The following is a 24,431-nucleotide window of genomic DNA, read 5'->3' as shown; positions in this document are numbered from 1 at the left end:
AAGCTCCCCCTCAAGTCTACAGCTGAAAGGACATTTTCTGAAATTGGGTTTCTTCTGTACCACTGAAAGAGTAACACCCTAAAGCTGAATCATCTTTAACCTGGAAATCTAACATGATATTTAGTGATACTTGCATCCCAGACAAACAACATTAAAAGGTACACTAAATTCTGAAGGTAGCTATGCTGCACAATGGTTTAAAATTAAACAATTGTACAGTATTCATTTATGCTTGAAACTCCAGTCCTAGACCGAGCTTGTGGCCACCAGTGTTGACATTCTTGCCATCCAGCAGAGCTGACAGTGTCAGTTTGATACCTGGCTTTAGGGTCTGAGTATATCCTAACCGTATCAGGCTGGAGTTGTTCACTTTAGCTGAGAAGCAGGCATCAGGGTCGATCTGGTACTTGGCTGCTATTCCAAAGTGAGTGTGACTGTTTCCTGCTGTCCAGGCCAGATTAACAGCAGTCTCCAACTTCTTATTCACTTTCTGATAAATGGAGCCACCAAACTCTGTCTCATCATTTACATTAGTGTGAAGCTGGAACTCATCAGTCTTGTAGCCAACTGAAAAGTTGCTCTGGATCACTCGAGAGTTTGTGGTCTCAAAATTCATCTGGTAGCCAGCCAGCCAGCCCTCATAACCCAGCACCAGAGCACCTCAGATGGAAGGCCTGGCAATGTTGAAATCCATGTTACAGCCCAGGTTGATATGTTCCCGCTTGTACCCTGTCTTGATTTTAGCATTTTTTTCCCCAGTGTTTGGTGAGAAGGATGAATCGAAGGTCAGCTTCAGGCCACGTGCAAGCTGATCTTCCATAGTAATCTCCGTGCCTAGTGTGTTGTCAGTGTTCCATTTCTCCGTAAACGTCAGACCATATTCGGTCCATCTGTACTTGGTTTCCAGACTGCCTGTCACTTTGGTGGTCTCGGTGTTGGCTGAACCTGAGCTTGTAAATTCCAGTCCATTCTCAGATTTTGTTTTCAAATCAAGTTTTATTAAGCCAAACCCATAGCCCTTTGTAAAGCCATCCCTGGCAGATTTGCCAAGATCAGCATACGTGGGAGGCACAGCCATCTTCTGCTCAGAAGTGGTGGCAGTGTGCTCCGTGGCGGCTACCTGTTGGAAAATTTTTAATCACAGTTTCAATTTCATTACTTGTGATTGGTCTGTTCATATTTTCTATGTCTTCCTGCTTCAGTCTTGGAAGGTTATACCTTTCTAAGAATTTGTCCATTTCTTCCAGGTTGTCCATTTTATTGGCATAGAGTTGCTTGTAGGAGTCTCTTAGGATGCTTTGTATTTCTGCAGTGTCTGTTGTAACTTCTTCTTTTTCATTTCTAATTTTATTGATTTGAGTCCTCTTCCTCTTTTTCTTGATGAGTCTGGCTAACAGTTTATCAATTTTGTTTATCTTCTTGAGAACCAACTTTTAGTTTTATTGATCTTTGCTATTGTTTTCTTTGTTTCCATTTCATTTATTCCTTCTCTGATGTTTATGATTTCTTTCCTTCTGCTAACTTTGGGTTTTGTTTGTTCTTCTTTCTCTAGTTCCTTTAGATGTAAGGTTAGATTGTTTGAGATTTTTCTTTTTTCTTGAGGTAGGCTTATTTTGCTATTAACTTCCCTCTTAAAACTGCTTTTGCTGCATCCCTTAGGTTTTTGGATCGTGGTGTTTTTGTTGTAATTTGTCTCTAGGTATTTTTTGATTTCCTCTTTGATTTCTTCAGTGAACTCTTGGTTATTTAGTAACATATTGTTTAGCCTCCATGTGTTTGTGTTTTTTTACATTTATTTCCCCTGTAATTGATTTCTAATCTCATAGCATTGTGGTCAGAAAAGATGCTTGTTATGATTTCAATTTTCTTAAATTTACTGAGGCTTGATTTGTGACCCAAGATGTGATCTATCCTGGAGAATGTTCCATGTGCACTTGAGAAGAAAGTGTAATCTGCTGTTTTGGATGGAATGTCTTATAAATATCAATTTAATCTATCTGGTCTATTGTGTAATTTAGTGTTTGTGTTTCCTTATTAATTTTCTGTTTAGATGATCTGTCCATTGGTGTAAGTGAGGTGTTAAAGTCCTCCACTATTATTGTGTTACTGTTGATTTCCTCTTTTAGAGCTGTTAGCAGTTGCCTTATGTATTGAGGTGCTCCTATGTTGGGTGCATATATAGTTATAATTGTTATATCTTCTTCTTGGATTGATCCCTTCATCATTACATAGTGTCCTTCCTTATCTCTTGTAACATTCTTTATTTTAAGGTCTATTTTATCTAATATGTGTATTGGTACTCCAGCTTTCTTTTGATTTCCATTTGTATGGAATATCTTTTTCCATCCCCTCACTTTCAGTCTGTATGTGTCCCTAGGTCTGAAGTGGGTCTCTTGTAGACAGCATATATATGCGTCTTGTTTTTGTATCCATTCAGCAAGACTTTGTCTTTTGCTTGAAGCATTTAATCCATTCACGTTTATGGTAATTATAGATATGTGTGTGTGTATTAACATTCTCTTAATTGTTTTGGGTTTTATTTTTAGGTTCTTTTCTTCTCTTGTGTTTCCCACTTGGAGAAGTTCCTTTAGCAGTTGTTGTAGAGCTGGTTTGGTGGTGCTGAATTCTCTTAGCTTTTACTTGTCTGTAAAGCTTTTGATTTCTCCATTCAATCTGAATGAGATCCTTACTGCGTAGAGTAATCTTGGTTGTAGGTTCTTCCTTTCATCACTTTAAGTATATCATGCCACTCGCTTCTGTCTTCTCAGCAGAGTTTCTGCTGAGAAATCAGTTGTTAACCTTATGGGAGTTCGCTTGTATGTTATTTGTCATTTTTCCCTTGTTGCTTTCAATAATTTTTCTCTGCCTTTAATTTTTGCCAATTTGATTACTATGTGTCTCAGCATGTTTCTCCTTGGGTTTATCCTCTATGGGACTCTCCATGCTTCCTGGACTTGGGTGGCTATTTCCTTTCCCATGTTAGGGAAGTTTTCTAGTATAATCTCTTCAAATATTTTCTCAGATCCTTTCTCTTTCTCTTCTCCTTCTGGGACCCCTATAATGTGAATGTTGTTGCATTTAATGCTGTCCCAGAGGTCTCTTAGGCTGTCTTCATTTCTTTTCATTCTCTTTTCTTTATTCTGTTTCACAGCAGTGAATTCCACCATTCTGTCTTCCAGGTCACTTATCCGTTCTGCCTCAGTTATTCTGCTATTGATTTCTTCTAGTGCATTTTTCATTTCAGTTATTGTATTGTTCATCTCTGTTTGTTTGTTCTTTAATTCTTCTAGGTCTTTGTTAAACATTTCTTGCATCTTCTCGATCTTTGCCTCCATTGTTTTTCCAAGGTCCTGGATCATCTTCACTATCATTATTCTGAATTCTTTTTCTGGAAGATTGCCTATCTCCATTTCATTTAGTTGTTTTCTGGGGTTTTATCTTGTTCCTTCATCTGGTATATAGCCCTCTGCCTTTTCATCTTGTCTATCTTTCTGTGAATGTGTTTTTTGTTCCACAGGCTGCAGGTTTGTAGTTCTTCTTGCTTCTGCTGTCTGCCCTCTGGTGGATGAGGTTACCTAAGAGGCTGTAAAAGTTTCCTGATGGGAGGGACTTGTAGTGGGTAGAGCTGGCTGTTGCTCTGGTGGGCAGAGCTCAGTAAAACTTTAATCCACTTGTCTGCTGATGGGTGGGGCTTGTTTCCTCCCTGTTGGTTGTTTGGCCTGAGGTGACTCAACACTGGAGCCTACCGGGGCTCTTTGTTGGGGCTAATGATGGACTCTGGGAGGGCTCACGCCAAGGAGTACTTCCCAGAACTTCTGTTGCCAGTGTCCTTGTCCCTTGGTGAGCCACAGCTGCCCCTTGCCTCTGCAGGAGACCCTCCAACACTAGCAGGTAGGTCTGGTTCAGTCTTCTATGGGGTCACTCCTCCTTCCCCTGTGTCCCGTTGCACACACTACTTTGTGTGTTCCCTCCAAGAGTGGAGTCTCTGTTTCCCCCAGTCCTGCCGAAGTCCTGCAATCAAATCCTGCTAGACTTCAAAGTCTGATTCTCTAGGATTTCCTCCTCCTGTTGCCAGACTCCCAGGTTGGAAAGCCTGATGTGGGGCTCAGAACCTTCACTCCAGTGGGTGGACTTCTATGGTATAAGTGTTCTGCAGTTTGTGAGTCACCCACCCAGCAGTCATGGGATTTGATTTTATTGTGATAGCGCCCCTCCTACCATCTCATTGCAGCTTCTCCTTTGTCCTTGTGTGTAGGGTATCTTTTCTGGTGAGTTCCAGTGTCTTCCTGTCGATGATTATTCAGCAGTTGTGATTCCAGTGTTTTCAAAAGAGGGAGTGAGAGCATGTCCCTCTACTCTGCCATCTTGAATCAATCTCAAAATGTGTATTCCTTAACTGCTTGGTGCTATGTTCTAAATATATCCATTAGATCAAACTTTTTAATGTTCTAATCTTCTATGGCATCCTGCTTTTTTTGTTTGCTTCTTTGCTTGGTTTATAAAATACTAAAGAGGTGTGTTAGAATCTTTCCTGATAGGTTAATTTGTCAATTCCTCCTGGCAGTTCTGTAATTTTTTGTTGTATACATTGATGCTATAATACGACATGCACATGTTTACGATGGTTTAGCCAACCATTCTACTAAGCTTTTATCATTATGTATTGATACAAAATGCATTTTATCTTAAATTCTCCTGTCAGTTATAAATATTTCTACAGTAGTGTACTTTGGATTGCAACTGAATATTTCTCCATTAATTTCACCCAACGTTTTGTATAATTGTGTAACTATAATTAGCAACTTGGTAAAGCCCCTCCCAACTTTACTTACATATTTTCTCATCCATTTGTGTGAGAATATATTTAGGAATTAAACTCAGCAGAAAACATTCTGTGGATCATGTTATAAGTATTTTTGACTTGACTTAATGCTGCCAAACTCTTTTATAGAAGGTCTTCAGCAATATACCTTCTCCCAGCAGTGCACATTGGTTTGCTTCTATACTCCTAACTCCATTCCTGCTGACACTGGCCTTTTCCAGATTTCTATGTTTTCCAGATCTACTTTGTGTATAGTGATACATCATTTTTTTTTGCTATAATTTGTATTTCTTTGATTACTATTTGATTTTGAACAATCTTTTCACATTTTTATAGACTTTTAAGTTTACAAAGCCAGCTGTGATTATCTTCATAGTCTTTATTCTTTTAAAAATTAGAGTAATAGGGCTTCCCTGGTGGCACAGTGGTTAAGAGTCCGCCTGCCAGTGCAGGGGACGCGGGTTCGTGCCCCGGTCCGGGAAGATCCCACATGCTGCAGAGCGGCTGGGCCCGTGAGCCATGGCCGCTGAGCCTGTGTGCATCTGGAGCCTGTACTCTGCAACGGGAGAGGCCACAGCAGTGAGAGGCCCACATACCGCATAAAAAAAATAAAAATTAGAGTAATTGTTTTCTTATTATTTGGAAGATTTTCTTGCCTATTCAAGAGATTAATTCCTTTCATTTGGACAGTACAAATATCTTCTCCCCAATTTGACTTTTTTATATAAATTTGTTGAATCGGTATGAAGTTTCAATTGTGCTAGACAAGTAAGTTCTAGAGAGCTGCTGTGTTAACTACAGTGTCTGTAGTTAACAGTACAGTATTGTGCACTTCAAAATATGTGAAGAAGCTAGATCTCATGTCAAAACAAAAAGGGACACCAGGGAATTCTGGGAGGTGTTGGGTGTCTATCACCTTGATAGTGGTGATGGTATCATGGGCATTTGCACGTGTCCAAGCTCACTGAATCGAACACATTAAATATGCACAGTTCTTTGTCTATCAATTACTCCTCAATAAAGCTGTTAGAAACGAAGAGGACTCATTAAATTTCATAGTTAAATTCACCCTGTCCTTTGTTATGGTGTATACGCTTGAAGTTTTCCTTAATAAGTCTTCCTCCTCTCTCATTCAGAAAAAATGTTCTCCTACAATATTTCCTATTAACTTTGAAAATTTAGTTTTACATTGAGGTCTTTAATAGAGCCAGGATCCACTTGTGTACACGACCTTAGGTAGGTAACTGTCCTTATTTTTCTTCAATGAACCAATTTTCTTAAACCACCCACATTCTTTCTGTTTAATTCTAGTGGCATCTTTATCAATTGTTAAATATTTGTTTACAAATCAGTCCATCTTTAGCATCTCCACCCAATTCATTGTCCTATAGACTGTTCTTGAGTGCCAATAAATATGTTTATTTTACCAAGACTTCAAATGTATCAACATTTGGCAGGGCAAGTCCTCCACTTTGTTTTTCTTGTGCAAAGTTGACTTAGAGAATCTCTAATAACATAATGTTATATGTAATTTCAGCCCCTTTCTTTGCACATATTTTATACATAAAAAATTATTATGATATTTGCACATATTTTAACCAAATTCAGTCACACTGTACATTACTTTGAGCTTAGTCCTCTCACTGTCATTTCCCCATTTCATTTGATATTCTTGTACATGACTGCTGATCATTCTCTTGAATTTCAACATAGTTTATATGTTCCATATTTTAAAAACCAATTTCTTATTGACAGCCATTTAGATTGTTTCCAATTTTTCACTATTATAAGTTATGCTGAGGAGAACAGCGTTGCTCATGCATCTTTTTAAATAAACATCTGTGATTGATTCCTTAGGACAAATTGCTTGAAATAAAACTCCTTCATCAAAGTGTGTGCTGTTTTTTGAGGCTCTCTCCTCATGCTGCCTAATTGCCCTCCAGGCAGTTTGCCTAAATTATACTTTTATAGGAAGAGTATGGTAGTACCCATTGCCCTGTACTCCACAGTACTGAGAATAATTATTATTGCAATTGTTATAAAAGTTTCCACTTATGCAGGAAAAATATTATGGGAACAGTATAACTATTAGTAGTAGATGTTGAACATTTTAAGAATATTTATTGGCCACTTGCATTTATGTGTGCATTTATTTCCTCTGTTCAGCTTTCTTCTGAGATACTCATATTTTTTCTTATTTATTTTTAAGAGGTTTTGTTTCCAATGCTTAGGGATACTAAGATATACTCCCAGACACACACAAAAACATATGCTGCTAGTGTATTTTCTAGTTTGTAATTTGCCTTTTGTCCTTGCAAAATATACTTTCACATAGGTCCTAAGATTTTGTTTAATCGGGTTTGTCATTTCTTTCCTTTTTACTTCTTTTGTTTGTGTTGTTATTTAGAATGCTGTTTTCCTACCTGAGATCTGTTGACAACCATATTTTCTTGTGATTTTTGTAATGCTTTTTATATTTAAATTATTTCAATCCCAGTTTCACTGCTATAATCTCATATACAGGGTTTTTTTTTTTTTTCCAGATTTTGTCTATTTTTCCCATTCAAGTGTTACTTTTTACATTTGCATTAAGTTTCATTACATGTTCACAATGCTTAGACATACAACTTTCTACTTAACAGTTATTTCTCTGGGACAATCTTCTGGGCCAACGCCTCCCAGTCTTGAATTATTTGATTTGACTTATTTCTCATTTAACCAGAACACATCTTTGAGAAGTTGCTCTTTTGGAATGTTAAAGCATTTTATCCCTACCAACATGGCCACACATGGCATCACTTCACCAGAAGTAAAATACATTTCTCCTGGTCATTTCCCAGCAAACCTGTAGACATCTATGAGTTGTCTTTTGGCAGCTCTGCTGTGGAGGAATCTGAGACTCATTTTAATTTTTTTTTATTTGTCTGTTTATCTACTGGTAAATTTTTTCCCTACCTCAATGCCTGTAATTATTTAAAAACTTGGAATTTAAAAGTGCCAGGATATCTATGGATACATATTCGTTTTCCCTCCATTATTTCAAATTAATAATACATTTCTTCTTTGATCTCTTTTTTCAATCTGAATAGGCCATATTCAGCTCAGGAAATTTATCTTCAGTTCATTCTTCCACACATCCATCTGTCCATCCATGCAACATTCCATCCATCCATTAATTCAACTGTATTTCCTGTGTGCCTGTTAACTTCTAGGCATCGAGTTATCCTAGGGCAGGACTTCTCAACCTCAGCACTGTGAACATTTTTGACTGGATAGCTCTCTGCGGGGGGCTGTCCTGTGGATTACAGGCTGTTTGGCAGCTTTTCTGGTCCCCACCAAGTAGGTGCCAGTAACACCTCCTCTCCCCCCAAGTTGTGTCCACCAAAAACGTTTCCAGACATTTCCTAATGTGCCTTTGGGGGCAAAACTGTACCTGACCGTGGGGTGATTGAGAGGAGACACAGAACAAGAAAACACATGAATCTATTGTGTGTTCTCTGAGAGCAGTGCTGTGAGGACATGCAGAACTGGGTAGGAGGGATGGAGGTTCCCCAGGAAGCAGGGAGATGTACAGGAACAAGGGCTGAGGGTCTGAGGGAGCTGAGAGGAAGTGAGGTCCTGGGTCAGGGCACAACCATGCAGAGCTCCCAGAAGGGAGGGCCCAGGGAGCTCCAGGAGTGAAAGCGCAACCACAGCCAGGCCAGTGATGGAGGAAGGGAGGGAAAGTGTCACAGAGGAACCAGGGACCTCCCAGGGGAAACCTATACACTGGTCCAGGGCTCTGGATTTTTCTCTAAGTAAGAAAGGAAATCCCTAAAAGGCTTCAGATCAGGAGAGTGGCACTTATTTCCTTGGTTATTGTTTCTTTTTTACCTTTTCTCTACTTCTTGGCTTGCTATTATATTGGGGATAGATTTTCTGGCTCTGTTTTTCCTGTTTATGTATATATGTACATGTTAAAATTTTTAGATCCTTATCCCAAGGTTTGGGATAATTTCTTACACTCATGTTCTACTTTGCTAATTCAGCCTCTGAATATCCAGTTGAATATTCCTTGCCCTCATTGCATTTTTAAATTCGGCAATTGTAGCTTTTTGTTTCCACTGGCCTTTCTTGACCTGGGATTACTTCATCTCCATGACTGTCTTTGATAGTTTCCTATATACCACAGGCCCCTGAAGGATGTGGAAGATGGGAGTCAGAGTTTGTCACATTTCCTCTTGTTTCCCTCAAAGAAATTCTACAGAGATCTCTGTATTAATTTCTCCAGCTTGCCCCTTATTTCATAGCTGTTTTTTTTTAAGCATAATTCTAGATTATACTTTTAAATAAAAAGTCTATGCTCTTAAAACAAGGACTCAAATGGATTTTATCCAGATTCTTTATTGATAGGAAAAAGTTTAAATTTACCATAAATTTAATTTTCAGTTCAGAATCTTCATTTCTGTGCATTTCCTTTGCAGCTTTGGTATGGCATTGCAAAGTTAGGTAGTGATGTAGCCATTTCCATGTACACTTGTCAGAATGACTTGTGGACAACTCTTCTGCAGCCCAGACTGACTGCTCTTGAAGCTGGTCGTGAGTCCAGATGTACTCCCAGGACCCTCACTTCCAGCTCTGGCCTCTATTTGTTTCCTCCCTGGAGAGCTGTTTTCTCCTTTCTTTGTTTCTACCCCATCTGCCTGTATACAGCAGAAATTTCTTGTATTTCCTTAGGGTCCTGTCACACCTCTCTGGTTTCCAGCATCCAAGAGCATTTTCTATCTTTTTTATACTGTTACTTCAGATGGTTATCTGAAAGGGCAGGGATTAGACTGTACCTACTCTGCTGTCTTACCTGAAAGATACTTTCTCATAATCCATCTATTCCTTTCAGTGGGCATAACTTTCTATATGGAAACAGTGGAGCACTGCCCAGGTGTTTGAATGTGTCATATGACACAGTTGAAATGATATCGCTTACATGTGGAATCTAAAAACACAAAAACAAAAACACTGAGATAGAAATGAACTTATTTACAAAACAGAAAGAGACTCACAGACATAGAAAACAAACTTATGGTTACCAGAGGGGAAAGGGGAGAGGGATAAATTGGAGTTTGGGATTAACATATACACACTACTCTATATATAAAATAGATAACCAATAAGGACCTACTGTATAGCAGAGGGAACTATACTCAATATTTTGTAATAAACTATAAGGGAAAAGAATCTGAAAAATAATAGATATATAACTTAATCACTGTTCTGTCACCTGAAACTAACTATACTTCAATTAAAAAAAATTGTAAATCAACTATACTTCAATTAAAGAAAAAAAAAAAAAAAGAAATGTGAAGGAACAAATCATTGAGCGGAGTGGTTGCCAAGCTGCAAATCTCAAAAAAATATTTGACAACCAAATGCTCTGGGAACAAGCTGACTTTTTCGGGACAGAATATAAAACGAGGGACGGTGGTAACTGCTGTTTGCTCAGGACGGAAAGGCCTTTGTGCACTGCAGGCTGTTAGGCTGGCAGAGTCCAATGTGGGCAGCATTTCAAATCACCTGTTGACCTGTTCTTTTCCATTATTTTGCTGTTGTGAGCTCTATATACATGTTGTAAGTTTTCCTCCCTAAAATGAAAACTGATTTATTGTTTTACTTATAAGCAAAATTCAAAAACATTAAATATTAGAAGAAAATTAAAACAATCCTTATCCAGAGGTAAACATTTTAATAAAGTTCTTTCTGATATTTTCTCTCTCAACATATATGGCTCTATGTTATTATTATATGTGATGATTTTTACTCTCTTTTTTTCCTCTCAACTAAATCTTCTGGCCATCTCTTCATATGGATAAAAACGTCTCCCTCATCATCATTAGTGGATGAAGATTTTTCTTTTGAATGGATATGCCATGATATATTTATTCCCATAATTTATTCCTATTGATGGAGAGTGGTCTCCTATTATTCACAACTATAACATAGCCTCAGTAGACCTTTTTTTCTATATCTACCTATGCATGTTTGTCCAATTACTGCTATAAGAAAAATTCCTGAAAGTGGCTCCACTAGGTCAAAAGATACACACACACACACATACACACACACACACACACGCACACACACACACACACCCACACTCACACATGTATGTGTTTAATATATATTATATATTTTATAAACTATATATATGTAGAATTTTGATATTTGTTGTCAATTGCATTCCAGAAAGACATGTCCATTTATGCTTCTTTGAATACTTTTATTTATGCTTCTTTGAATACTTTTAAGAGAGTGTGATCTGAAACTTTTTATGTAATTGGCTGTTACAAAAAAATATATTCTCACAAAGCTACCTTAAGATGCTTCTGTACAGCAACCCAACCCCAAATCACTAAGATGAAGACTTCAAACCCTGTGAACCATCAACCATCTCCCATGTCTGAGACCCTATCCCCAGCATAATAGTACACTGAGAAAGGAATTAGGTCTGGATGGTTTTTGTGGACAGGTTGCTAGATCCCTAATGAGCTTTTAGCTTCTTTAAATGTTGTAGGTAGGGAAACTTGTCTCTACATTACTTTTCTCTGGAATATCTTTTCCAGTGCTATTCACTTGTGATGTTCTCTTTGAGTCTAGTCATGCTAGAGGGAAACACTTGTCAAATACACAAAATTCATACCACTCGTGTGCAATATCTTGCTAGGGGCAAAACTGTTGTTAATGAATGTGAGAATTAGAACAAAGACAATAGAATTGGGTACTTATGTCTTCAATCATATATGAGGGAGAAACCAGGATTGTGATGAGCATGAGTTTAATAACATGTATTAAACTGTTCATTTTAAAATATTATGTTCTGGGTGAAATATATTTAATCTTAATAACAATATCATATGCATAGCATATGCATCTTGATTTCCCAAGAAACAGCATTGTCTAATAATCAAAGACCGTTGTGGTTGAAGCTCCTGATGAGCTCTGTGGTTTTCCCCTCCTTTCAGGAACAGACTCTGGCTTCCAAATTCTCATAGGCATGTGGAAAAATTGTCCCAACAAAAGACTGTGAAATTCAAGAAGTCAGAGTGACAGACAAGAAATCCATGGACACTGTTTTTTTCCTGCTAAAATCATGGGCTTTTCTCCATAATTAATTTAGGGCTTTCTTGTTACCAACCAAATATGCAAAGCTCTCTTTCCCTGTCAGGACAGAGGGCATCCTGTAGATGGGAAAATGTAAAGGACATTAGGTGGAATCAGTTAGTGCTAATCAACAGAATCTTTCCGTTTTAAGCCATCTGCCAGTTGAGGTGTTTAAAGGTCTAAGAACAGTGGATGAGCATAGTTAAGGATGTTTCTGACCTTTGTAGCATGATGATTTCCCACTTCTTCCTAACTTTGGAAAATCACCTTCTTTCCTGGTGCCTTGAGTCCTGTGCTGAACAGCTGTTATATCTGATTCTCTTTGCAGGTTCACCCTTTTCTAAGTGAAGAGAGTCAAGAGATTTTGGCCTTTTTTGCCCCAGAGGGTGAAGGAGAAGGAAAAGGGAGTGTGAGAAATTGTGGGGGTACAAGACAGCAGGAAGGAGTCAGCCTCCGTGAAATGTTCCTGGAAATGCCACAGACCTGGCATCCACAGAAGGGTCTCTGCGTTAGCTATGATGAAAATGAAAATACTATAGATCTTGAATTTTTTTCTCCCTATTATTTCTGTGATGCAGCTGTTTAATGACAATGATTGCTCATTAGCTGATTGTAGTCTAATGCATTCAATAGATACTTTGCATTAAAGAAATGGAAGGATTGATCATCTGATACATAAATGAATATTTAATGATATATCTCAAACAGACTTAAACTTAAAATCCTGGTCTGCTAATTATCAGGTCTGTTCTACCTTCTCCCCAAGAGTCAGGTTGGGAAGATGAAGAGGTGAGGCTGCTTGGTGCTCAGCATCAGATCTGTGCAGGTCAGTCTGTGTGTCTGTATGTCTCTCTTTTCTCAGAATGTACACTTTCTGCTGATATCTACTCACTTGAAGAAGAGGAACTTCTGAAGGTGGGGGCAAGTTCTTGGGGGGCATTTCCCTGCATCTTATACTGTTTTATTCCTCTACATTACATAATCATCTCAGCAGCTAATGAAATTCATGACTCTTCTTCTGTAAATACATGTACATGCAAAATGTTTGCACAAAATTTCTGGAGATTCAAGCCCTGAAGCTCATCCATAGACCCCAGCATAGAACTCCTGGTTGCAGAGTAAGATTTCTGAGAGTGGACAGCAGATGCAGTGTCTGCCCACTTCAGCTCACTTTTGACTGATAGGCATATGTTAGCTTTGGAACTGATGGATTTTATGCTTTCTTTTCTTCCCAGTATGATAAAGCCAACAATACCCTCTCTATTCTACTAAAATCTACATAGAGCTCTGGGATACACAGTCACTCTGAATAATGATGGTTTACTGTGTCAATTTACCCCATCCTAAATGTCCCCTTCCAAATGAAGTTGCTGACAGCCTGCTGCAATTTCCGGAATTCTAAGGCTCTGCCACTAGGCTAATCTTCATATACTTCCAATTGGATACACCAATTTCTCAACTTATTCCTTCATTTATTTAATTTACAAAGAGCTTTGAGCAGCTCTTCCATACCATTCTAATACTATGTCCAGGGGATAGAGGAACAATCATGAGACACATGGTCCTCACCATCAGGGAACTTGACATCTGCAATGACCACTAATTTGAGATTTGTTTATTCAGGAAATCACTATTTTATTATGGGCTTACTGACCAATGGCCCACCCAACCGTAGGAGGGATTCTTTACTATCTTGATAGGTTCTAGGCATCATTCTAATCTTACTGTATCAGACATTGCACTGGATCCTATATTAGGTGCAAGTCTATGCCTTGCACCTAATGGCACCCTGATAGTATGTGATGAGAGATCAGAAATGAACCATTTACTCCATTGGTACATCTCAGCATAATGATCAGTTTCTAAGATTTAATTCTGTACTGCCAGCAGAGCTGTCATGTGAAGAGGAATCATAGACCTGGTTTTGAGGTCAATGCAGAAATCTTCCCTCAGATCAGAGTCAATTTATTGAAAAGGATCAGAGATGCTAACTCCCTAAAATATTTCTGGGTGTTAAAAGGCATAGCTCTAGGTATTTGATTGAAAGTAGGGAACTTCTGGGCTCCAGTCTGACACGGAAGATGCTTGGAAGGCATCACTCCCAACCTCACAACAAAAAGAAGGGCTGAACAAACTGAAAATCAACAACTCATTTTAGATCCATCAGAGAACTGATGTCACAGGGAAAACTGATTCCCTGAAAACTGGAAAGACAGACAGGAAGATGCAGAAAATCAAACCTAGAAAATGTGCAGGAGCAGAGCCCCAAGCTAAGGCCAGAAGCTGTAAGAATACTTTAACCTGTGATCCACAAATTGCTGGAGATCAGTGTGGTTAAGAGTTAAAAACTCCAAGGGGCACAGCCTTGTGGGACCCCCACTTTCATGAGTTTACCTCCAGAATGCCTTCCAGGTTCTCACAGTGAAGATCAGAGTTTCAGGCAGGTGGAAGGAAAAGCAATTATTCTGAAATATACCTAGACTTTCTGTTCTTTTAACAAGGCCTATTCTCATGGGAAACTATTTTACCAGAGCCTAACCTACTTGGATTTTACCCAAACCTAGACTACTTGGGGGAAGGTAAATACCCAACTCCAGTCTTATCTAGCCTTTAACATGGGGGAAGGAAAATACCGAATTCAGGCTTATTAAGAAGACTGAGACGTAATATAGGACCATATAGTGCTTCCCCCTCCTCCACACCTTACTATCACAGCAATAGGGATCCTGTACAATAAAATAAGATTGTGGCTAAGAGCGTTTTTAATAAAAATCATATGATCATATTAAGAGATGCAGGGAAAAAATGACAAAAATCTAACACCTATTCATGAAAAAAATTCCTAGCAAACTAGGAATAGAGGAAACTTCCCGAACATGATAAAGTACATTTACAAAAAATATCCTTCAGCTAACATCTTACCTTACGGTGAGAAGCTGATGCTTTCTCCCTAAGATTAGGAACAATGTAAAGATATCTCCTCTTACCACTCCTATTCAACAACCACACCGGAAATCTTAGCTAATGCAATGAGACACAAAGAAGAAATTAAAAGGGTACAGATTAGGAAGGAAGAAATAAAACAATCTTTGTTAGCAGATGACTGAAATATAAAATTTTAAAAACTAAAGAAAAATGAAAACTTGCAAAACTATCCCATTATGCAATGAAATGACCAATTACACTTAAAAATTAACAAAATACACAAAAATTCAGGACCTAAAAATATTAGTTTTCAACCTATTCATTTCATTCCATCTATTTCAACCAACTATTTGTTTTCCCTAAAAATCTGCAAAAGAGACATTGTTGAATATTTCTCTGAAAATGATTGGAATGCTACAGAGGGAAAAAGGGGTGTGTGTAGCCATACATATAGGCATAATTTCTTTCAGTAAAGAGAGCCTGCTATTAAATTAGGATAGGTAAAATATTCAGAAGAGGATCCTTTCTGAAACTCCCAATAAGCAGAAACTAAAAGACATGAATACTTATAATAGGCTAAACAATTAATAGTCAAATAATTTTGACATCAAGTTGCTTTTTATTGAATGTAACAGAAACTGTATTAAACTTGTTTAAGAAAGAACAGGGAACTTAGAGTGGAACAGCACACACATTGGAATGTTCAGGATCCCTGCAGTACTCTTGTCCTAGCTCATTCCTGCTTTATTGTTTTTGCTCTGCAGACCTTCCTTTGATTAGTCTCAGTTCATGTGTGGAACTAGTGATTCTCCCACTTTTAGCTCCTGAATTTGCATGCTATTGCTTCAGTCATATGCAGAAGCCAATTAGCTATTTTTTGAATCTCAATTAAATGGAATTTTGCAAGAAACATACACATATACACATGAACAGTGCTCAACATCATTATGCATGAAGGAAGTGCAATGAGATACCACTTCACACCCACTAGAATGTATAGTTATGAAGACTGACAATAATTAATGTTGGTGTGGACCTCCAGCAGTGACAACTCCAACACAGTGCTAATGGGATGTAGAAACACATCAGAAAACTGGGTGCTGCTCTGGTTGATAGACACTTCTTATAAACCTAACTCAGCAATTTCATACCAAGGTATTTGCCCATGAAAAATGATATCATCTGTCTACATAAAGGTTTTCAAGAATGTTCAGAGCAGCTTTTATTTATTTATTTATTTATTATATAGTAACCCTAAACTGTGAATAGTCTAGGTTCCCATTGTTATGGTTTGTCCGTTCCATGGAATATTAACACAGCAATAGACCGGAATGGTTACTAACACATACAGTAATGCTGATGGATCTCATTATGCTGAATGAAAGAAACCAGACATTAAGGAACCTATGTTATTTCATTTATATGAAGTCCTAGAACAAGCGAAACTAAGCTATGTTCATAAAAATCATAATGGTGGTGGTGGAGAGCAGGAGATCCACTATAATTAGGCACTAGGACTTTTTTGAGGTGACGGAATAGTTTTATATACTGACTTGTATCTTAGCTGCACAGATTGTACATTTGTTAAACTCCATCAAACTGTAGGCTTAAGAGCTGTGCATTTTATTATGTGTAAATTATATTTCAATTAATTAAAGTCAGCAACATGTTAGGTTGAACAATATGAAATTTCTTGTGAAACCATTTTTGGCTACAAAATAGCAATTTTTATACAGTCCAAACTATTAATAACTTTGGCTTCCTAAAAAGACATGAAAATCTTCTTTGAGACTTTTCCACTTTACTATAACTACTATAGAGGATCTGGGGGAAGGACAAAGATGTGATCTAGAAAAATAATGGACTATGTATAAGCAGCTTATCCCAGGAAATCGTTGTGGGAAAGCAGGAAGGATATATGTTCTACTGCCCCCTCCCTAATGGTGAGTTCACATATGTATGCATATGTGAGCTTTCATGCATGTGTGCATATGCATGTGTATATTTGTGTGTAGGCACATGCCTTTATGTGTGCCCACTGTGTGTGTGTGTGTGTGTGTATGTGTGTGTGTATTGGCTTAGTTAGGAATGAACTTCTCACACCTGTCAAGGCTGCCATATTGCATGTGGAGGATTTCAAGTTGGCCTTTCCACAAGGGAACAAATGGTTGAATTTCAAGACAAACTGCACAATTTATCTGAGTTAATTGCCTTTTTTTTGCATTGTACTCTGCTCAGGCAGTTTACAGCACCCTTCTAAGCACCCAGATCTGGTTTTTCTATATAAAAATCATTTTTGTTTTGAAAATCACAAAACCCAATTTTGCTTAGAATATGGTTTTCTACTCGCTGAGACTTATTCTAATACTGTAAAGCTGCAATCAATTTATTGTGAGTTTCTAGCAAGTCCTTCTCAGATTGACAGGGACCCCACTGTTCCAATGCATGTGTGGAAGACATTAAGAGGAGGCTGTTGAAATGCTGTGGATTATTGGGAAACTGAAAATCATAAATTGTCAGTTGAGTAGAAAATAGGTTTGCAAGACTTTATGAGCTGAGACAAAAGTTGATAGACTGGACTCTGGAATCGTACATATGAGAATTTTTTATTGTTCAAACTCAGCTCAATGGCCTGTGACTGCTGGGAGTCAGTTGTGAGTCTGGCCAGGGCTTTGGGAAGGTCTGCTGAGCACAGGATCTGAGATGACTGCTGTGGACACTGTGTGGACAGACCCTCCTCTTGCTTGTGACCACCACCCATTCTCTGGTGAGTGAAAAAAAGCCCACAGTGGCATGAGCACATAGCACTCTGACAACTGTGGTACCTCATTGGGGTGTCAGTCAATTGTGAAGAAGTCTTATTCTGGGAAATAACAGAGATTTCTATTCTGGGTGGTGGTTGAATCCATCATTGTTTCAGATAAATTTGGCTTACAAAATCTGCTGGGGTTTCCTTATGGAAAATAATACAGGAAACCAAATAAAACTACTAAACAATAAAGAGTAAGGAGAGAAGAAAACGAAAACCAGTTTCAAAGAAACACATCAATAATAACAATGATATAACAATAGCTAACAATTATATAGTAATTACAATGTGCCATGGAATGTTGTAAGCACTTTATATACAAAAACTTATTTAATCAGAAAGTCCTGTGAGATTAGTACTAATATTATCCTCATTTTACAGATGATAAAACTGAGTCACAGAGAGTTTAAACGACTTGGCTGAACTAGGACAATTAATAAGTGACAAAACGGATTGGGCTTTATAGCTTAACGATCATTCTATAGCAAATCAGAATATATCTGCAGACCCGTTAGCTGGAGTCTTATTTATATTCATGTTTTAACACACCCACTGAAACACATATACGTGTGTACATATACACATGCATATAAATCTACATACACATGCGTACATATACACACATTAACACATAATTTCATAAGATACAAAGAGCAAGAATGCCTCTTGGTGTCGGATCTGAGACTGAATCCTTGCCCCGTATTTGACAGCCAGGCGAACTTTGGCAAATTACTTCAACTCTGCCCTTCAGTGTTTCTCATATGGAATTTGACTTTAATAATGCTTTCATCGAAGGATTAAGGAATACTATCTGGAATGAAAAAGACATTTAAAAGATCTGACAACGTTTATTATTTTGTTATTCGTATCTTATTAATGATAATTTTGGGGGGGAGCTTGGCTTATCAGAGTCAGGGCCTCCAATCAGCTTTTCTGCCCAAATTATCCATCTTACTTTTTTAAACCTTTTCCTCTACTAGACACATTTTCATTTGTCTCTCAGATCTCAGAATTTGGAATCCCTCTTCAATTTCCTACTCTTACCTGCCTGAACTTCATTTATGAAGAGTGAGACCAGCAACGAAATGAACTCATTACCACGTTCTCTGATGCTGTACCGATCTTCCTAAATCTTCCCATGTACTGGGTTGTCTCTGGGCCTGACTGTTCAAGAGCTGGGTCGGGAGTGATACAACAAGAACTAGGCCAGCCTCAGAACCAAAAGCCTCACAGAAACCTTTGCATGAGCACGTAACAGTTGTAGTTTCAACACTGGATTCCACAGTTTGTTGGGTCCCTAATATGGGAATTAGGCCCATTTTCCTCTTGGATGTCTTAAGTTGTGGCACTATCATTGTAGAACAATGCCAACAATACACACACACACACACACACACACACACAACACAAACCCCCTTTTTCAATCACTATTCTGATTATTGCTTTGTTATTTTTAAATTAGAGAATGGCATTTAATTCTCTGTTAACTGGTTTTACCTGATGCTTTGGCAGTTCCACAGTTGGAATAGGGCCGTGGCCTGGAAGGAGATTTGGCCTGTGAGTAGCCCTAAAATACCCAATTCTCCTAAGCATTTCAGAGCGAAGCCTCTTGATCACAATTGTCCTCTTTTTGTTTATACTATTTTCATGGCATAAGTTTCATTAAATTGAATATAGGAAAGCACAAAAGAATCTTAAAAAGCCTTCCAGCCTTCCATAATTTCTCTTTGCTAGGTTAATTCTTTCTCCCCTATATTTCTATAGATTATAATCCCATATTTGATCCTTTATTTTGTTCTGCTGTGTATCAGTTATCTATCTATTCACGTTTCTATCTATCATATCTATCTATCTATCATCATCTCTCTATCATCTATATGTCATCTTCTTTTTTTTAACTACCCTGTGGTTGTTTTCAGGTTGGGGGTAGGGTCATGCCTTGCCTTTTTTTTAAGGTCTCACATATACCAGCAGCATGTTTTATAAAAGCGGGGCTGTAAAATGCTTTTGTTGTTTTGTATTGAAATAAACATAGAAAACTATCATTTAGACTTTTCTGAATAGTTTTCTGCCTGACCTTTCCAACCCTGATCTCTTGCATCAGAGGACTTCTCGCCCTACAACGCAAAGGGAATATCCAAAGAAATCAGTAGCAAATGATGACTTGGGAAAATGCCAGTTGGCTAGCGTGAGGGGAAATGTAGCAATAAGATTCTAAAATATGCTGGCAAGAATCATGAAAATAGTTATGCTCAAAACACTGCAGAGAAGGGTTATTGCAGGAAAAAGCAGGGCCAAAAAATGTTACATTTATGCCTTTTCAAAGCCAATTGTGTTTGTTAAGTAGTAAGCACATTTTTCATTTTCTGTGTTCTTGAAGGAAACATCCTATCTGTATCAGCCAGCATTGCTTCACAGGGGAAAGCTTTCCTTTGGGGAAACATACACTCCACTGGAGTGGTTTTGCATGCCATTTTGACAGGCGTGTCCGTTTCAGATTATCTTTCACTGCCACCCGTGAGTCATCTGCATGTGAATCCCACGTGTAGCTGAGAAAATGTGGATATGACAGCTATGAGTGTGTTAAAAAAACAGAGGCATTGTGTGCTCACAAGATGCCATGATGCAGCACGTGGCTTTCCTTTTTGTGTTGTTATAGTTAGAAGGATTCCAAGTGTGACTTTCTGAGCCAGGTCTGAGGGCATCTTCTCATTCATTCTTTCATTCATTCTTGTTGACAACGACCAAAGGCTGGCAGAGTGCTTGTCTGCCACGTGCTAGGTAACAATCTCTTGTCTATAATAGAATTTAAGCAACGGGTATTTATGTACCATACTTAATACTCCATGCCAAGAATACAAAGTCCTCACTTTCAAAGAGGTTATTATTCAGGAAGTAGAGAGATAGGCTTATTGTTAATTGCAAATGGACGTGCTATCTAATGGGCACACAAACTTGAGGCAGAGACATCCTTGATGAATTTTAAATGCTGTAGAGAGATAATCCATGGGGGATAAGAAAGGACTTTTTTTCCGATTAGAAAGCATGAACAGAGCCACTGCTGTGTGAAGGAGCCAGGTGTTTTAGGGACAAGGAAGGTGCTCAGTCATGGGTTATAGCATCATCCATTGTGAGGAGAGTGAAGCTACAGGGGAGGAGATGTGCAATCTGGGAACGGATGCTGTTTCAGTTGCAAGTTTGGACCTTGTCCTGCAGGTGACAGGGATACAGTGAAGCATGGCGCTGTGGGTATCTATTCCAGGATGCTTTCTCGGTGGCTAGTGAAAACATGACCTGGGACTGGAGCGTGGAAACGGAAGTCTGTATACAGGGGTCCCAGTTCTCCCTCACTGGAGCAGGTGTACTTGTGATGTCACAGTGTCTCCACTGACACACCAGAGCAGTAGCCAGCCACTTTGGCTGTGTCATCATGAGCCCAGGTCAGCAGGAGATAACTCCAGGGTAATTTATTTATGGTCCCAAATATTCACTATGAGATTTTCCCAAAATGCCAAAAGTTAAAGGAATGATAAAACAAACACCGATTTACTAATCATTTAGATACAATTATTAATATTTTTGCTGCATTTGCTTTATTCTCATTGTGTGTATATATTGATTGGGTTGCCGTTTATCTTTTCTTATATCTCCTCTCTCCTGTAAACTGGAATTAGGTCTAAAGACTATATTACACTCAAATTAAACATTTTTGGCAAGGAAATTGTGTGCCTCATACTATAAACTGCATTTTGTATTATATGAGATGGTATGTAGTGATAGGCTATCCTTTGGCTATATTCATTTATGTCTTTAACATTTCCTTGATTTCTACTACAAAATATGCAAAGCTTACTTTGTACTTTTCCTGCCCAGACCTGCCCAGGCTCCTCTCCATGGGGAATTTTATTTAGAAACCAAGATCTGCATGTTTGGGTCTTTCATTGGTACTGACGTGACATTGCTTCTAGGTCCTTTCTGTGGTTAGAGTTAAGAAATATATAAATATAATATAAAAATAATGTATTCATACTCACATTCCTAATTTAAAATTAACAACACAGTTTAGTTTTGTGGAATTTCTTTGACTTTATATTTTATCTCTCTTCTGTGGTGAAAAATTTAGATTCTTCACAAATTAGTATTTTTATTTATTTACTTTTCCTGACCATACACATATTAAAAAATATAATAGTACTGCTGCCATCAATAAAAGGATTGAATGAGGTTTTAGATTTTTTTATAATTCTCTTTGTATATTGAATATATCCCACTGAGAATGTAAGAATGTAAAAGTCAGAACATTGTATTACAAATTATCTTGAAATAATTCTTCCTTATGTAATTACGTCAGCAATTTGACTTATGTAGACTCATTTGTTTCAGTTTGTTTTCAATTTTATGTTTTTCTTTTATCCCTTTTGATTTTAATTTACTTATTTTTTGATTATGGAAAATATTCACTCCATTCAAAGCTCATAAATATAAAAATGGCATATTCAGATAAGCCTCTTTTTCATCCCTTTACCTTCTGACTCCCATTATTACTTTCATCTTTATCCATCCAGAATTTAATTTTTACAAAAATAAACAAATAGGTATATTTGTATTTTTCTTCCTATTACAACACAGAAAGAATTAGATAATCACTGTTTTGCACCTGGCTTTTTCACTTAAAAATATATCCTGGAACCCTCTTTATATCACTACATAAGGATTCAATTTTTTTTTTTTTTTACGGCAGAACAATACACCATTGTGTGAATCTATACTCCAATTAGCAAAGGCATTTCCTACCTCTGCTTAGTAGACCATGTCACAGAACATAACCATGTTCACACAAGGCTTCATATTTATGAGATATACCATCAGGCTCGATTCTTAGAGGGAGGATTTCTGGGTCAAAGAGATTATGAGTATGTGATGTGTTCGTGTGTGTGTCTGTATGTGATTTTCAGAGATATTGCCAAAATATCCCCTATAGGGTTTATCCCACTCTGGAATGCATGGTTGTGCCTGTTTTATCATGGCCTCACCACATGTTTTATAAAACTTCTGGAAGTTTTGCTGATCTGATAGATGTTAATAGGTTGTAAGTGTCATTTGCATTTGTATTTCTCTTATTATGAGTAAACATGGCATCTTTTGAATTTGTTTCCTCTTTTTTTGTTGAAGTATAGTTAATGTGCAACACATGTAAGTTACAGGTGTACAATAGAGTGATTCACAATTTTTAAAGGTTACACTCCATTTATAGTTATTGTAAAATACTGGCTGTATTCCCTGTGCAGTACAATATATCCTTGTGGCTTAGTTTTTGCCTAATAGCTTATACCTCTTATGCCCACAACCCTATCTTTTCCTCCCCTTTTCACTCTCCCCATGGGTAACCACTAGTTTGTTCTCTTTTTCTGTGAGTCTGCTTCTTTTTTGTTATATTCACTAGTGTGTTGTATTTTTTAGATTCCACATAGATGTGATATCATACAGTATTTGTCTTTCTCTGATTTCTTTCACTTAGCATAATGCCCTTCAAGTCTTTCCATGTTGCTACAAATGGCATTATTTCATTCTTTTTTAGGGCTGAGTAGTATTCTATTGCATATATGTACCACATCTTCTTTATCCATTCATCTGTTGATGGACACTTAGGTTGCTTCCCTATCTCGGCAATTTTAATTAATGCTGCTATGAACATTGAGACACATGTATCCTTTTGAATTAGTGTTTTTGGTTTTTTCTAATATATATCCAGGAGTGGGATTGCTGGGTCAAATGGTAGCTCTATTTTTAGTATTTTGAGAAACCTCCATACTCTTTTTCATGGTGGCTGCACTTTGTTTCCTCTTGATAGATTTTCTGAATATTTACCTACCCTGAGTGAAGGAATAAGAAATTTAGCAGAATGTTGCAAAAAAATGTAATTAGAGATTTAAAAAATCTCATGGTTCTGAGGAGACAAAATTGGATTTCAGGACTATCCAAGAAAGAGGGGCCCTGGTACACACCCCAAACTATCTCTTTGATCCCCTGGAGGGCTATACTTTCACAGCAGGAGTGAACCAGAAGTAAGATGAGACTTTCAAAATCTGAAAACTGATCTTAGCCCAAGAGGGTCCCTGATAGGATCAAGGTGATCTGCCTTGATGTCAGCTGCCTGCCAAGGGAATAGAGAGAATGCTTGATGGGAGAAGATGGCATCTTCCAAAGCTAAAACAATTTTAATGCACAATGTCTGAGTATTTTATAAGAAGTCTAGAAAAAGGACAAGAGTAAAGATTTACAGTAGAATCAAACCCACAGGTGATCCAATATGATATGAGACACAGAATTTAAAATAACTGTGATTAATGTGTTCAATAGTACAGATAAAAGATAGGCAGTCTCATTAGATATCTGAAATCTATAAAAAGATATAAACTACGAATTCTAGAACTTAAACATAGAATAACTGAAATTATGAACAGAGGATAGAGGATTATGAACAGAATAGAGGATTTTAATAAAATAGTAGATAAAGCTAAAGAAAGAATTACAGAACTGAAAGATAAGTTACTAGAGAATACCCAGACTGAAGTATGGAAAAGAACAAGAAATACAGAAAAGACTATATGAAACAAATGGAACATATATAAGAGGTCCAATGTAGTGTAATTGGAGTCTCAGATGGAAGTGGCAATATCAAAAGAGATGAATACTGAATATTTTCCCCAACTGCAGAAATATATCAACTCACAGATTCAA

General features: G+C 37.6%; 1 pseudogene; it reads right to left on the bottom strand.

Moving 5' to 3' along the window:
* Positions 1 to 221: 221 nt before the first annotated feature.
* Positions 222 to 1,110, bottom strand: LOC113629626 (voltage-dependent anion-selective channel protein 1 pseudogene; annotated as a pseudogene).
* Between the last annotated feature and the right edge of the window lie 23,321 nt (positions 1,111 to 24,431).

The sequence above is a fragment of the Aethalodelphis obliquidens genome, unplaced genomic scaffold (assembly GCF_003676395.1).
Source record: "Aethalodelphis obliquidens isolate GAN/ISIS:26980383/991018 unplaced genomic scaffold, ASM367639v1 scaffold27, whole genome shotgun sequence".
NCBI classification, from domain to species: Eukaryota; Metazoa; Chordata; class Mammalia; order Artiodactyla; family Delphinidae; genus Aethalodelphis; species Aethalodelphis obliquidens.
The sequence above is the reverse complement of the archived record's forward strand: the minus strand, read 5'-3'. Positions and strand labels throughout refer to the sequence as shown.